This window comes from Mus caroli, unplaced genomic scaffold (assembly GCF_978045245.1).
Source record: "Mus caroli unplaced genomic scaffold, Mus_caroli_1 scaffold_5, whole genome shotgun sequence".
NCBI classification, from domain to species: domain Eukaryota; kingdom Metazoa; phylum Chordata; class Mammalia; order Rodentia; family Muridae; genus Mus; species Mus caroli.
Genome location: NW_028227260.1, coordinates 595,849 through 609,801, shown reverse-complemented (window position 1 = coordinate 609,801; position 13,953 = coordinate 595,849).

Here is a 13,953-nt window from a genome sequence, read left to right as displayed (position 1 = left end):
AAAAACCTAAAACCCTAAAAAAAAAAAGCCTGAAAACCTTTAAAAAAAAACCTAAAAATACTTCAAAACCCTGAAATTAAAAAAAAAAAACAAACCTACAGCCCTCTAAAAAATAAATACCTACAAAACCCTAAAACCCTAAATAAAAACCTGAAACGCTAATAACAATCCCAAACCCCTAAAAACTCTGAAATTCTAAGAAAAACGAAAAAAACCCTAAAAATCTCTAAGACCCTCAAAAAAAAAAACCTGAACTATATATAAAAAAAGCAAAACCATGTAAAACCCTAAAAAATCCTAAAATCCTTTAAAAACCCTAAAATGCCCTCAAACCCTAAAACACCTTAAAATTCTAGAAGAAATCGAGAACCTTCAAAAAACCCTAAAAGTAAACCACAAAAATCCCTAAGACACAAAAAACCAATTTTTTTAAACTATAAAAAATTCCTAAAGCTCTAAATAAAAACACTAAGACCTCCAAAAATGCCCCCGCGCCCTAAAAATACCTAAAATCCTGAAAAAAAAACCCTAAAAATACATCAAAACCCTGAAACCCCCCAAACCCTAAAACACTAAAAAAATATCAAAAAACCTTAAGTCCCTACGATAAAAAATCTGAAACCCTAAGACGCATCCTAAACCCCTGAAAACCCTAAAATTCTAAAGAAAACTCAAAAACTCCAAAAAGACCCTAAAAACCCTAAAACCCTAAAAAAAAAAAAAGAACCTGAAACCGCTTAAAAAAATACCCTAAACACTAAAAAAAAATATTTTTTTAAATCTTTTCAAAAAGAAACCTGAAAAGACCCTAAAAACTTCAAAAAAGAAACCCGAAGCTTGAAAAAATCAACAGAACACTTAAAAAAAAAGAAAACCCTAAAATTCTTTAAAAAATTAAAAGAACCTGAAACCCTAAAAAAATCTCAAAAATTGTAAAAAACGAAAAAAACAAAAAAACAATCAAAACGTAAAGAACCGTCTAGAAGGCTAAAAAGACCGAGAAAACCCTAAAACCATAAAAAAGAAAAAGAAGCCAAAGGCCTTGAAAGAAATCGCCAAATACACTGAAAAAAAAACCCTAAAATCATTTTAAAACCCTAAAAGAACTCTAAAACCTTAAAAACCATAAAACCCTAAACAAACCCTGAAAGAAACATAAAAGCTTAAAAAAATTTTTTTTAAATACTTAATAAACATTTTTTTTAAAAAAAAACTAAAATTCTAAAAAAACAAAAAAAGAAAATCCAAGAACACTGAAAAGACCTTAAGAAATTCAGAAACCCTAAAATATATCTTAAAATTCTACCACTCGAGAACCCTAAAAAGACCCTAAAAATCATTAAGAACAAACAAAGAAAAATAAAACTATGACCTTAAAAAATACCAAGAAACAATAAAAAAACACTAAAATTAATTAAATTAATTAAAAACCCTAAAAAAGACCTTTTTTAAAAATTCTAAAATCCTTAATAAAAATTTAAAAAACCTAAAACCCTAAAGATAAACCCTAAAATTGTAAAAAAATAAATAAATAAATAAAAAAACAAAACAAAACAAAAAAACCCTAAAGATCAGTAAAAAGACAGAGAAACCCCTAAAACACTAAAAAAATCCGTAAAATCCTTTAAAAAAACTAAAAACACATCAAAACCCTGAAACCCAAAAAAGTAAAAAAAAATAAAATAAAATAAAAAAATACCTATAAAACCCTAAAACCCTAAAATGAATCCTAAACCCCTAAAAAAACCCACAAAATTCTAAAAAAAAAAAACCCACAAAAATCCTTAAAAGACTCTAAAAATCTGTAAAATCCTAAAAAAGTAAAGCCTTAAAAATATCCTAAAATCCTTTAAAAACCCCAAAAGGCCCTGAAACCGTAAATCATGACACTGACGACGCCGTCACAAATCCTCTTAAAATCCTAAAATCTCTAAAACACTTTAAAATCACTAAAGGGAAACCTTAAAAAATCCTTAAAAAAACCTAAAACCTTAAAAAGCAGAAAACCCTTAAAGAAGGAGAATCTTTAAACAGACACGGAAAGAGCCCCAAAAAGCCAAAATAAAGAAACCTGAAATGCTTCAGATACACTGCAAAAAAAACACCTGGAATTCTAAAAAAAAAAAGTATAAAAAAACCCAAAAAATTCTAAAAGTCCTAAAATTCTACAAAACCTCAAGAGCCCCAATAAGACCCTAAAATACTGAAAACCATTAAAAAAATAAATAAATAAAACCCTATGGCATTTTTAAAAAAGCATCTTAAAAACTCTGAGAAACCCTAAAGTCATTTTTTACAAGAAGGAAACCTTAAAAAACAAAAAAAAAACAAAAACAAAAAAAAACAAAAAAAAAAAAGGAAAAACAAAAAATCAAAAAACAAAAAAAAATCGTAAAATTCTCAAAGAAAAACCTCCAGAACTCTGGATATTTTTTAAAATCTAAAACCCAAAAACAACATAAATGATAAGAAAAAACTTTCAGAACCCTAAAAAGACGCTAAAAATCCCTACAACCTTAAAAAAAAAAACCTCTAATAATGAAAAAAAAAAAACCAACCTCCTAGAATCCTAAAAAAATAAAACTATAAAAATCCCTAAAGCCAAAAAAAGCTAAAAAAACCTAGAAAAGTGAAATTAAAAAAAAAAAATAAACGAACCTTAAAATACTAAAATACCCTAAAATTCTATAACCAAAAAACTTAAAACTCTAAAAAAAAAAAGAGCATTAAAAAGTCCGCTAAAAAATCCCTAAAGCCATAAAAAAAAAAACCCTAAATTCCTTTAAAAAAAAAATGAAAAACCTAAATATTCACCACAGCTCTGAAACCTAAAGTCAGAGAGGGAAACACAGAGAAACCGAGTCCTGAAAAACTGAAAAAAAAGAAGAAGCAGCGGCAGCAGCAGCGAGAGAAAGGAAGGAAGAAAAGTTTTAGGGACGTTTTGGCTTCTTGTGTATTTTATTTTATTTCATTTCATTTTATTTTATTTTATTTTATTTTACTTTACTTTATTTTTATTTTATTTTATTTTTATTTTATTTTATTTTTATTTTATTTTATTTTATTTTATTTTACTTTATTTTATTTTTATTTTATTTTATTTTACTTTATTTTATGTTACTTTATTTTATTTTTATTTTATTTTATTTTTATTTTATTTTATTTTTATTTTATTTTATTTTATTTTACTTTATTTTATTTTTATTTTATTTTTATTTTATTTTTTAGATTCCCGTGGGTTTTGTAACAGGTTTGTAGTGTTTTTAGAAGAGTGTTTTAGAGGTTTTTGGTTTTCAGACTTCTCGTGGATTTTTAATGTTTTTCCTTGTGTTTGTTTGTTTGTTTTTCTCTCTCTTTTTTTTTAGGAATTTTAGTGTATGTTAGGGTTTTAGGATTTAATTTAGACTTTATTTCATTTTATCATTTTACTGTGTTTCTTAGGTCTTTTGTTGTTGTTGTTGTTGTTCTTAATTTTTTTTTAAAGTCTAGAGTTTTATATTTTCGGGGTTTAAAATACCTTAAAATTCTACAAGAAATCGAGAACCTTCAAAAAAAACCCTAAAAATAAACCACAAAAAACCCTAAGACCCTAAAACGCAAAAACCCCCAAAACTTTTTAAAACCATAAAAAACCCCACAACCGTGACAACAACCACGAGGCCTTCGACCCCACACACAGAAAAAAACCCTAAAAACTCTCAGAAAGTTTAAAAACTGTAAAAGAAACCTGAAATCTTTAAGAAAGAAAACCCTAAAAATCCCTAGAATCTGTCAACAAACACCAAGAGAGCCCCGAAAAAAGCTTAAGAAATAAAAAGAGCAACCCCTAAAATGCTCAATAAACACTTTTTTAAAAACGCTAAAATTCAAAAAAAGGAAGAACACGAAAAAGACACCAAAAAACTCTAAAATACTAAAAAAAAAAAAATTAAAAGAAAAAGCCCTAAAATTCTAAAAACCATAAAACCATAAAATGCAAACCAAACAAACAAAGAAAAAACCCTATGGCGTTAAAAGATCATCTTAAACTTGGAGAAATCCCTAAAATCATTTTTTAAATTAAAGAACCCTTTTAAAAAACCCTAGAATTATTAATAAACACTTTTAAAAAAATAAAAAAATACCCTAATTAAAAAAAACTTCAAGAACTCTAATTTAAAAAAAAACCTAAAACCCTCCGCTCCCGTCGTTGTCCAAGGGCTCAGATCTGCCCGTGGTGTCACATCCTGGGTAGTTGGGTGAACGTGCAGGCAGGTGTCTCTGACCCAGTGACAGGGTCTGGTTTTCAATCCCTTGGGTCCTGGGAGGTTAGGCAGGTGCTTTTACCCATGTGGGAACTATAGCTCCCAGCATGCCTGAGCCCCGACTTCCTGTGCCAGACAGGAAGTGCATCCCGGTTGCTTTTGGGAGATGTAGTTTGTGTGTGGACTACAGGCGATCACCAGCGCCATCCCGTGGATATTATGCAACTGCAGGACGGACAGGAAGTGAGCCCCGCGTGCTCATGAGAGATGTAGTTTGTGTGTGGCCTAGGTCTGCTCTCCAGGCAAAGGGTCTGGCCAGGCTGGCTGTGTCCCCGGGAGGGCAGCTGATCAGATCTGCTCCCCCTGCTCCTGTTATACCTGTAGAAGTGCAGGGACAGAGGTGCTCTCTGCCTCTCTGTCTCTGTCTCTAAGTCTCTCTCTCCTCCTCCCTTTCACCTGGGGCTGCCAGCAATGTCTCTAGCTGTATATGTATCAGAAGATGGCCTAGTCGGCCATCATTGGAAGAGAGGCCCATTGGTCTTGTAAACTTTATATGCCCCAGTACAGGGGAATGCCAGGGCCAAGAAGTGGGAGGTGGGTGGGGATTGGGGGGAGGGCATGGGGGACTTTTGGGATAGCATTGGAAATGTAAATGAAGAAAATTCCTAATTAAAAGAAAAGAAATGTGTGTGGATTCTTGGGGATAATTTGTTTTTATTTTTATCTGTAATTTCTAAATGGTTGATGATGGGAAGATATTGGGGGAGATGTTTTTCCTTGCATATTCTCAAAATTATTCACTAGAAGAAAATACAAACTAACCACAGTGTAATTTTTATACTGCTTAAAAGATTTTGCAGGGATAAGTAAACAGTGCAAGAAAAAAATAAAGTTGGGGCTGTGCTCCATCCACCAAATGTGTGTATGTGTGTATATATATACATATATATATATATATATATATGTATATATATATATGTATATATATACATATATATATATACGTATATATATATATATATATATATATATAATTGTTTGAGCTTCTTAAAGTTTGCTTCTTCCACCATGTGTGTAAATGTGTCCTGCCTGCTTTATATGCCACCAAACCCACATCCCCTTCTTGGATCACTGAACCCACTGTCGCAGCTAGTCTTGGACAGACAGACAGTAGACAGACAGATGTCTATTGGGTATGGTTTGTGCATGTATGAGACCTCAAAACCCACCTCCTCCAGTGACACCCTTCTTCCAACAAGGAAAGGCTTATTCCAACAGGGCTACACCTCCTAATACTGCCTATCTACATGCAATCATATATTCATAGATGAGAGATAAACAGAGAAACAATGGGAGAGAGAGGGGGATAGATAGATAATAGAGAAATAGCTGCATACATAACTACATAAATACATTCATTCATTCATTCATACATACTCATATACATAGATGATGGATAGACAGACAGGTAGATGTGATGATAATCTAAACACTAAAGGCATGATGTCATTTAGTTCACACACACACACGCACACACACTAAGCATAGTTTACTATCCCCAATTAAGACATAATGATTGGACATTCAAACTGCCAAGTCTTCTATAACTATACCCACAAAACACAAAATGTTCATTTGATGTGTATAGATTTGATTAATGACTAGGCTTTCCTTTGTTTCTGGCTATTTTTAGGGATTGCAACCTAAAAACAATTTCGCATACTTGTTCATTGCTTCAGATATTATTTTATAATAACTGGTACTTACTTCAGTAGACAGAAATGCTATAGAAGGTATTTATTGTATTGGAGATATTCAGTCATATACCCTCAGCTACAAGGTATATCTTTTTAAGACACATTAGTAAGAAATGATCTTCCAAATGACTTCGAATGAAACTGTCATCAGGTGGAAAACAACATACCACAGGAATCAGTTTTGCACCTAATATATACATTAATGTGAATATTGGTTAAAATGAATACATTTGTAATATAAAATTACATAGTGGTTTGTCTTTGAAACAATAGGAAAAAAAGATATGCATACATTCTGATTTCAAAAAGAGTAGGAAATGTGAAACATTTAAGCAGTGGGTTGTTGGTTTATAATGCCAGTAGATGACTAACATAACAACAAAATAACAAGATGTCCTCTTCTAAACTGAAAAGAAAACAGCAACAACTACAACAAGAAGAAGAGAACAGAGCCGGGCGTGGTGGCACACGCCTTTAATCCCAGCACTCGGGAGGCAGAGGCAGGCGGATTTCTGAGTTCGAGGCCAGCCTGGTCTACAAAGTGAGTTCCAGGATAGCCAGGGCTACACAGAGAAACCCTGTCTTGAAAAAAAAAAAAAAAGAAGAAGAAGAGAACAACAACAATCAATAGTAACCATGTCATCTGGGGCATCTTCAGTAGGATGTGCAGCAATCTGAACATGGTTCCAAGGACGTTGAGAGGTGTCTAGTGCTCTGTCAGCCTGGCAGGTTTGTGTTCAACCATCCATGGTTGTATACTAAGGTTGGGATCACTCCACTGATGATGAATGCCCTGAAGATGATGAGTGCTACTTCCAGATCTACTTGCTGCTCTGGAGACTTCAAACCTGAGGGGAGGAATATTATAATGATGAGCAGGAGAATGCCAAAGCCTCTGTGTCCACGTTGTGTAATTCTGATGTCTCTTTGAGTGAAGTGGAAGATTTTCTTGGCCAGAAGGTACAATCAGAGGCATATTGAACAAAGATGCTAATGTAGACACCCCACACTTAATGAGAAAGGACTTTCTGAAGTACCCTTGGCCAGAGGTGGAGTTTTAAGATCCCATTAGTCAGGGTATGTGGGCAGTATCGACAACCTCATATTCAGATGAAGAATGTCCCCAACAATAGTCAGAGAAGTATGACTGACTAATAGTCTCATAGATGAGAGGACAAGGGACAGGGGAAAGAAATAAGATGTGATGGCCTCTTTGGGAGAAATTGGAGATCTGAAAGCTGTTTGTAGATAAAAGAATCATGTTGGTTGGGTAGAGTTTAAATTTGCATACTCTTTCCTTGATATAATATCAAAGTTCCAGCCTACCTCAAGTAGTGCAGCACATTTCAGGTACTGTTTTAGCAGCTGGCAGCTCCTCATCAGAGACTAGAGCATCTGTCCACTGTGGTGAATATTGCACTGCGTGGTCAGGCAGCAGTCTGAGCATTTATCAGAAAACCTGGCTGACAGTCCCACACCAATTCTCCTTCTTAAGAATATGTTCATCTGCTAGGTCTAGGTATGAAATGTGGGGAAATGTAGTTTCTGCCTTGAGGCAATGAACTTCAGTTCTGGGCTGTACTTGCTAAGCTTAGGCTGTGAAACTTTAAGTCTGGGTGGTCTGGAGGTCCCTTCTGGTAGATTGAAATATTATAGGTCCTAAAGATAGGGTGGGGAATGTCTGAGGACCCTAAATCAGAGGAGGACAATGCAACCTCCTCCTTGGTCAGAAGGCATATTTGAAGACAGTTTGGGTAAAATGAAATCTGAGGTTCTCTGGTAAATCAGAGGCAGTAGATTAGAATCCCTTTGATCCCAACAGAAGTATCTGAGGCCCAATTAAATAGACTTAGTAAGTCTACTTCCACAGGGCAATATTTAGAACATCTGAGAACCCTTTGGATACTAGTGGTCTGTAGCTCTCTATTGGAAACAAGTCTGTATTTCTATTGTTAAGAAGAGACATAGCTGGGGTATAATTAGGGAGAGGGAGTAGTCTAAAATCCAATTCTGTACAAGATGATACTCAGATTTCCTTGGGTAGCTGGAGACATATCCAATATCCCTCTTTGCAGAAGAGGAATGGTTTCTGACCATCTGGGCACAGGTGGTTGATCTAAGATGCTCTGAAGAAGAATGAGAGAGGATCTCCCAAGGATTGTATAGAAGAGGCTGAGCCTTCTTACTCTTATGTATACAGCCCTACTGAGCAGAAGGTGAATGTTGATTGATATGATACCTTGAGAATTATAGGGTGTCCCAGCCACTTGCAACATCAACAACTCCAAACTTGACATCACAATGAAGAATACATATCATCTGAATGTCCATGGTACGTAAGGCAGCAGTCTTAGAAATATTCTAAAAGGGTGCAATGCTGTAGTTTCAGGATTAGTATTCTCCTCAACTATATGTCCATTCACATAGTCCTATGCATGGAGGACAGGACATCTCTGTCTAAGGAAGAAAACAAAGATAGGAATCTGATTTACCCTTGCTTTGATATTCTTCTTTTTGGGATCTCAGTCCAGAGTGCTCTGAGATCTCTTAGTTCAAAAAAGTTCTTCCCAGGCCATGAAAATTAGAAGGGGTAGGTAGGGAAGATGGGGAATATGTGGGGTTTCCCTGATCACACAGGCCATGTCTGGAGCACATTCTGTTGTGAATGTCTAAATCTTCTTATGTAATATGGGGCCGGAGCTTGGACTGCTTTGCACAGAAGTAGCACGGTTGTGCCCTTAATCAAAGAGGTAATGTGGCAAACTTCATGGGAATAAGGGATATGAAGCATCCTGATCATAAGCAGGATTTCTGAGAAACTTTGTGTAAAGGTGAAATTCTATATCTATTTGTAATAGGGGTAAAATCTCTGGCTATTTTCAATAAACTAAGAAAGACCTTTCTCATTGGAGAATATATAAATACCTTGTAGAGCATAGGAAGTTCCAGGTCAGCTTCCAATTCGTTTTCAGTATTTAGAATATCCATACATTTTGTGTGCCACGTGGACAGCAGACAGCAATTGTTCCAGTATTCCAACAGGTTGGATGGTTATCTTTGGTCTGTGAAGCCTTAAGTCAGATGAGATAAGTACAAGACCCCTTTCTCCAGTGGAGAAATGTCTCAGAATATTCTTAGCAGGAAGAAGTTTGGAAGTAATCCTAGAGAGTTGGGATGTAGCAGGCACAAAAGATCAATAGAACGAGATCTATGGACACATTACAAAGAGGGTAGGCATGAGTTCCCCTTGGGCAAAAGGAAATATATCAGGCCAATATACGCATTAGAAGGCTTTGTTGCCCACTAGTCAAAAGGGAAAGAGAAAATATTTATGAGTAGATGTAGAGTGTCTGGGACTTCCATAGACAGAGGTACAGGTGCTGAAGCCCTGGCATGACTGGATGATATTTACAGATCTCTTGGACAGAGGGTGTGAATTTGAGGACCTCTGGAAGAAAAGAAGTCATTTTGATGTCTCTTTCAGATGAGGTATTCGATGTGAGCCACAGTTAGGTGGAATGTTTGTGCCCTCCTTTATCAGGAAGTGACTGGTTTGGAATAATTCTTGGTCAGAGAGGGTAGTTACTGATGACTTTTTAGCTGGAAATGGAGTTTGGGTCCTGGGGCAGGTAGAGATGGTCTCAGGCCCTGTCAGTCTTACAAGATATTTATTGGACCCTCTTATATACAGAGATTGTATTTGATATATGATGGACAGAAAACGGTAGTCTAAGCATTGATGTTTAGGACTATACGATTAAAGCCGTCTTAGTGTCTGTTTAAAGTCCCAAATCTCTTTAAGGATAAAGGAGTGACCTAGCCTACCTTGAGCAGGGCAGGTGGGACTGCATCACAGCTTAGAAGATTCCCATCTTCAGTTAAACCATGGTAATGCTTGTAGCAGTACAAGCATTATTAATGAGTCATGATTGTCAGTCTCTAAGCACTCTTGATTCTTATCATCAGTTATAGGGGTGTATGCATGTAGGATGGTATGAAGGACAGATGACCTAAATTTCCGGCTCTTTTAACACAGAGCAGAACTAAGTGAAATTACTTGGGACACATGTACATTTTCCTAGAGGCCATGGTTAGAGGGAAATGATCTAAAGCTCACAATTGGAGGGTCTTTTTTGAAGCCCATGTGTAGGTGGAGGATGCTCTGAGGACACTTTGATTTAGGTCCCCTTAAGCAAATTGAAAAATCTGAGATCCCAAGAGTAAACACCAATCATTCTTAAAATGGACCTTTGACAGAGGAAGAAGGTTTGGGGTATTATTTGTAACAGTAGAGAGGCCTGAAAGCCACCTATCCTAAGTGTTGATGACCCTTCATCCAAAGTGAATGGTATGTGATGCCTGGAGAATAGGTGCAGATTCAGTAGCCTGTATTCATAACTGCAAATTCTGGGGTTATCCTGATTTTTTTTAAAAGAAAGTGCCTGGGGCAGGAGAGGTGGTCCAGTGTTTAAGAGCACAGACTGCTCTTTGAGAGGTCCTGAATTCAATTTCCAGCAAGCACATGGTGGCTCACAACCATCTGTAATGGGATCTGGTGCCCTCTTCTGTGTGCAGGCATACATGCATATAGAGCATTGCATGTAAAATAAATGCATATTTAAGAAAGAGAGAGAGAGAGAGAGAGAGAGAGAGAGAGAGAGAGAGAGAGAGAGAGAGAGAGAGGAAGGAAGGAAGGAAGGAAGGAAGGAAGGAAGGAAGGAAGGAAGGAAGGAAGGAAGGAAGGACAGAAGGAAGGATGAATGTCCCTGGCCATGTATAACCAAATAGCAGGATCCACTCACCACACTGTGATGAAAATCACAGAAGAGGAAAATCTAGTTTACCTTGGGTAGTGGGAGAACAGAATGGCAGTACATCATTTGATTCCATCTCTTCTTTCCAGTTTTCACTATCCAAATATTGTATATACTATTGGAAGGCGTACAAGATCAACATGCCCTTACAACAGGGTGAGTGGTTGTATGAACTCTAAGACTCCCTCATGGTTGTATTGGTCTGTAGATATCCATAAGTAGAGATGAGAAAACAGCTGTTCTGACAACAACCTCTAGGAAGATTACATGCAAGTTCGTTTTAGATTTCCATATTCTGCCCACTCTCCTACACCCAGAAAGATGTGAGGTCCCACTGTGAGGTTGCAGTTGCACTTGACTGGCAATCTTGGTCACAGAGAATGGCACTGAAGTATTATGGCTTTAAATTCAAGTTTAAGGTGCCCTCAGAATGACATATGCCATAGATGGAGGCTATATCTGAAATTCCTATGACTATAGATGGAATAACTGAGACCCTTTTAGCAATGGGAGCCAAAACTGAGGTTTCTGTCATCATTGTTCCATGGGACATACACGCTTGGCCAGGAACTGAAAGTCTACATTCCTATGGTTGAAGGAGGAAATCAGAGCCCCCCTTTGCACTACACTGAACTGCATGTGAGTGGATCTGATTCTACCTTCTACAAAGGGAATGGCATGAGGCTTACTTGCTCTGGAGCATCTTTTGTTACAAGAGGAATGACTTAGCTCCACTTTCAAAGAAACATAAAGTTTGAGGGTATTTCCACTAAATGAGTATTTGAGACAACCTTGGGCAAACGTGGACAGTCAGCAGTAGGCTTTGTCATAGGGAATTCTGACATTCTCTTCAATAAAGTGAAAGGACTGAGGTCACTTGAGAAGAGAGGCAGTACTGAGCCCTTATGAGAAGGAGAAAATGATAAGAACTGGTTGTACACAAGTATGCATTACAAAACGTTTGGAGAGTACATGAGAACCATGCACATCCTCTAAAGCATGAATGTCCCTCTTACCGTATTCAGTAAAGGAAGTCCCTCCACTGCTCTTCAGCTTCCAACTCTTCCTTAGTTGGTAGAATTTCCACATCTTGTGTTTAGTCTTGGGAAGTTCAAGCATCAACCGAAGCATTTTTTTAAACAGCCTGGATGCCTGTCCCTGGCTAGTTTGCCTCCTCCAGTTTGTCTTCATATGTCCATATATGGGCAGCAAAAATTTGATTAGATTGCAGAGCATAACCTCGGGTCCTGTCAATAATTCTACACATAGGTCCTGGGAACACAAACCAGAGAGGAACAATATATGTCCCTTGCCATCCTGAAAAAAGGTGAAAGGTTTGAATCTCCCTTATTTAGAGAATATAGATTGGATTTGAAAGACATAAGAGGATGCTTGAGGATACATGTCATGATACACTGTTATCCAAAAGGGCATATCTAAAGTCACCTTTGGAATAAAGGAATGTGTAAGCTTCCGTTTGTCAAAGACAGTGGTTAACATTCCCTCTTGCAGAGATGGGAAAGATCCGAGGCCACATTGTTGGGGAATGGAAGGAGCAAGGCACAGTTCTCTCGACTTCAGTGTGGAGTATTTGACTAACATGGGAGTTCTGAGAACTGTTTCTCAGAATGGGAAATTCTTAGACCACCTTCAACAGAGGAGAAGTACTGAATGTCTTGGTTCCTAAGGTAGAGGTCCCCAGTCATACTTTGCAGGACACAAATATCAAGTTCACTGATGATCAGCAGGGGAAGGTTCTAGATTACATTGGGTACTGGAGGAAGGTTCAGACTCTGCCTCACCACCTTGCTAATATTTTCCCCATATGCATACCCTGTGTAACATCTTTGAGAGTCCAGGCAGCTGTCACAAAAATCTTCCAACAGGATAATAGTTATGCAAGCACTTATGTTTCCTCGAGGCGGTGTTCAGCTGCACACATCTGTGAATAAAAGATAAGAATAGTGCATTTTGATGACCAAATTTCAGACACAGGATGTGAGGGACAATTTCAGATTTCTGTCTTCTGTCCTGTGATCTAAAAGGAGAGATTTTTGATGTATCACTGGTTGCAAATATGCGGTATGGATATCTTAGACCGAGGAGTTAGTTTTGAAGCAAACTTCGTCAATAGGAATGTTTGTGAGGCATGGGCAAAAGACAGGCTCTGGTGGTTGGTTCTTTAGTTGCAAAGGTGGACCTGAAGTCCACTAGTGTAGAGGGTAGAGGTCTGAAAAACCCCTTATACACAGGAGCTAGTCCTGAGAGTCCTTTCAATAGACTTTGATTTCCCAGGACCCCCTTTGCAGATACTGAATGTCTAAATTCCACTTGGTGAATGGATGTAGACAATAGGCCCAGATTCCTACTGGGAAGACAGGGAATGTTAGATGCTCTTTTATGTAGAATGAGTGGTATCCATGGTCTGTCAGCCCATTAAGGAAAAAAGACTCAAAGCTACTTGGTAGGATTAGGAATATTCCATGTAAGGCATAATACATGTTTTAGGCCACAGTTGGCCAATAGGGTCTAGGGCAATGTTAGTCTTAGGCGAGTTCTGACATTCTATTCAGTGTCGTGAGAAAAAAAAATGTGTTAACATGGGGAAATGTGGGCCCCAAGTAAGAGAGGGCTCCAAGGCCCTACTGAGAGAGGAGGAAAGAATCTTCTTGAGGCAGACTGTGAGATTGCCATATACACTTCTGTCAAAGTAAAGGTCCCTGGTACCTTATAGAGTGGAGAATGTTTCCAGCCATGATCATAAGTTTCCAATTGTTATTCAGAGATTTGTATTTTCATAGTTTGTGTTCATTCAGGAGAGACAAGGCAGCAACATATTTCTTCTTCCAAAGGCTTTGGATGACTGTTGCTGGCTAGGATACTTCTTTGACTTTGTTCATCAATCCAGGTCTAGGCAGAATTAATGAAGTTATTACATTTCTATTGACTTGCCTGAAGGCAAATGGCGCAGGTTCTTTGCTCTGATTTGTAACTTGGACTGTGGGACCTCAAACCAGAGTGGGCTAGGATACCTTGTTGACAGAAGGAGTCACTTTTGGAAATATGCCTGATCAGCTAGGTATAAAACTACTTTCACCATATATGGGAATGTCATTTATGAGAAAGAGAATATGTTGG